The sequence below is a fragment of the Crocodylus porosus genome, unplaced genomic scaffold (genome assembly GCF_001723895.1).
Source record: "Crocodylus porosus isolate Cpor-Errol unplaced genomic scaffold, CroPor_comp1, whole genome shotgun sequence".
Classification (NCBI taxonomy): Eukaryota; Metazoa; Chordata; order Crocodylia; family Crocodylidae; genus Crocodylus; species Crocodylus porosus.
Window position 1 is genome coordinate 134,378,464 of NW_017728906.1, and position 3,222 is coordinate 134,381,685.

Genomic DNA, 3,222 nt, shown 5'->3' on the forward strand with positions numbered 1-3,222 from the left:
TATGCGGATATGCCTGAGATAGTATGACATAAAACCCTAAATACTAATTTACCTGATTACTATTGTCCTAACCTACCCTTTCTCATTGGCTTGACAGACCGGTCTTTGGGATCAGATCCAGCTGCTCAATCCTATGACTTTCTAAGCTCCTACTATATCTGGATGATTGATTATCATACCTGGGTGTCCCAGGAATATTGTCCTGGTTCAGCTCTTGTGTCTGGTGCCATTCTTAGACAGTAGTACTGTGCTGTTGAGTTGCCAAGACACCCAGAACCAGCATCTGAACTGTTCCAAGCCACCCAGAGTCTACCTTGCTGTGTAAACCCTCGTTACCTAGTTTACATGGCAGAAAAGTGACTAAATACAAACATAGAAAATAATTCTCTCTCTCTCTTTCTCTCTCTGTCACACACACACACACACACACACACACACCCCTTCACTCTTAAAACAGAACAAGAGAGGTAAAAATCTATGGCAAACAACAAATTCTGGAATATATGCCATCTCAGCAGGTCCTAAGACATCAGCTATGCATAGACACTGTTAGGCTACACCACCGTAAGACCAGGTTTATGCCTGCCTGACTGGCTTCTGTAGGTGACATGGCATTGTTAGCTTTGATAGAGGTGAGAGGGCGCAATTTCCTGGGACTGGTCACAGTACTGGCCCACCCACCTGTCTAGGGCAGTCTGCCTGATCTCATCTGCCATACCTTTGATGTAAATTAAAATGGTGTTACAATAAGCAGGAGGCTGCCCATTTAAGACCCCGATACTTAGGGGTTTATATACGACTCCAACCTTCCATTATGATGCCTCATGTCTCACAGATGACATCGCTGATTTGCCCTATGGTCCGGATTGAAGCCAGGCCGAATTCAGCCCCTTGCTAGACCTTCACACATTCATCTATTCTCTCCACCCCAACAGGTCTCATTCATGCCACCCACTCTCTCCAGGCCTCTCACACCCCACCCACTCTCACTGGGCCTCTGCCATTCTCTAGGCTTCTAGCCCTATGCACTCCACCCTTTCACTGGGATAACTGCTCTGCCTTCTTGCTGGGGCCCACACTACACCCCTATACTGTAGGGGGGATCTTATACCCCCACAGGCTCAGGTGCCTCTCCCTAGGCATGCCTGGCCTCCTTACCTTCCAGCTTAATGACCCACCAGATGGTGGAGGCTGGGGTTATCAGGCTCCCCTACCCACCTTTTACTGGAGAGGTAACTGACCCAGCATTTTCTGGGGGACTGTCCTGCCACAGACAGCCCCACCAAACCACCGTTCCCTGGCAGAGTGACGTTTTCGGTCTACAAAGGACCAAGCAGACCTACCTGCCCTGGTCTTGTCCCTATTGAGCTATGTGTTACTTTTAGCCTGCTCTCCCTCCTAGGCCTTCTATGGCAGCCTCCTTCTTCTGGATACCACCTCCAGAGCAGCATGCTTCAGGTCCTGGCCCCACCTCCAAGCCAGTTGGGGTGTCAGATGGCGCTCTGCAGCCCTAGCCTGCCCCTCATGATGGGCACAATTGCCCTTCAGCCTTTCAGCTCTGGCCCCCTTACACTGACCAGTCAAGGTGTCAGAGAGTTAGTCTAGCAGCTGCTGCCCTCTGTGGACAACAGGGGTCTCTTGTTCTGGGGCCCACCATATGGCCATCTCCCCTTGGGCTTGCTTAGAAACCTGAAGATCTTAATGAAACATATCTTCTCTCAACTACACTCATCTCATCCTTAGGCCTCTCCCCTACCAGCTCTAATCAGGGGTTTACCTAGCCCCTTTGTAGGTCCACAAGCTATTAGCCCTCCTTGCTAGGCTGGGCCTTGTTCTCAGTAGGCTCCAGCCTTCTTCCTGGGGAACAGGACCCCACTGGGCTGTAGGAATGTCCTGTCATCCCCATAGTTCCTCCCTTACCTCCAAGGTGTTGTAAGCAGAGGCTTAGCTGGGTATTGCCTTCTTGGCTGCAAGCAGCAGACTGCTCCTCCAGCTCTAACAGCTTGTATCTAAAATGGCTACCTTATCAGGACTGGCCTGCATCTGCCAGCTGCCTGCTCTCAGCCCTTAAAGTGCCAGGTAGTGAAGGTGTTCTGCCACAATAGCCTTTTTCTTCTAAAAGAGCTTTTGACTCATTTCCTACCCTTGTACTTAGGCTGAAAATTTGCAGGCTCCAATGCACACACAAACACACACACACAGAGCTGTTGTGCACCAAGATGTTCATAATCAATGTACCTGTATCATTGTTCCATTGGTATAGAGCCATTCAGTGCTGATGATCCTTGATTGCATTTGACACAGCTTCTTAGACATGTAGTTTCTCCACTACATGTCAAGTTCCTGTTTCAAAATGAATACTCAAAGCCTTGCTTAATGTTGCCTTCAAAATGGAGTGCCCAATATAACAAGTCATTCACAAAGCAAACATTGAATTTATAAAATGATGCAAACAGAAGTCTCAAACTGCCATCACTCCTAATTTTGTTTTTCTATTAAAAGCAAGTTCAGTGTAACAAGTGGCTAAAGATTTGGAAAAAAAAAACACAGGTGTTTCTGAGAATGTGACAGAAAAACATATTTGTATGCAAACTCATGGTCATCAATGCTCTCATTACATAGCAAAAGGGGTGGTCTGTTACTTTGGCTGATCTGAATGAACATGCTATAAGAATTCTATAAGATGGGCATCAGAACAGAGATTTGTAACCTTACTGGACATTAAAAATCTTGGACTAAATGCAGACTGTGACTTTATGGCTCATTATAATCTACCTATTACCTCTGCTAATCTCTCTCTGCTCCAGCAGTAATAGGAAACCATTTCCTTCTTAAATGGTCTTGCTCTTGTACTAATTAAGGGCACCTGTACACACAATGGAGCTCTGCTCCAACTTGTGCTAATTAGCACATATAGGAGCAGACTCTATTAATCAAGTCTGCTACCTGTCTGCTGGAGTGTGCTAATTAGTGCAGTCCAGCATCCTCTGCGTCATGTGTATTCAGGGTCTTCACACTTGAAAATGAAAGCAGGGGTACTTTAAAGCTCATTAAACAAGCTTTAGTTAAAGCACCCCTGCCTCCAATTTAAAGCACAGGATGCTGAATACACATAACACTGTGAGTGCTTTAATTAGAACAGCTCTGAGAGCCACTCTCACTAAATCACCCACTCCCCCCACCCCAGAGTACATGTATAGATGCCTTAAGTTACCTATTCTA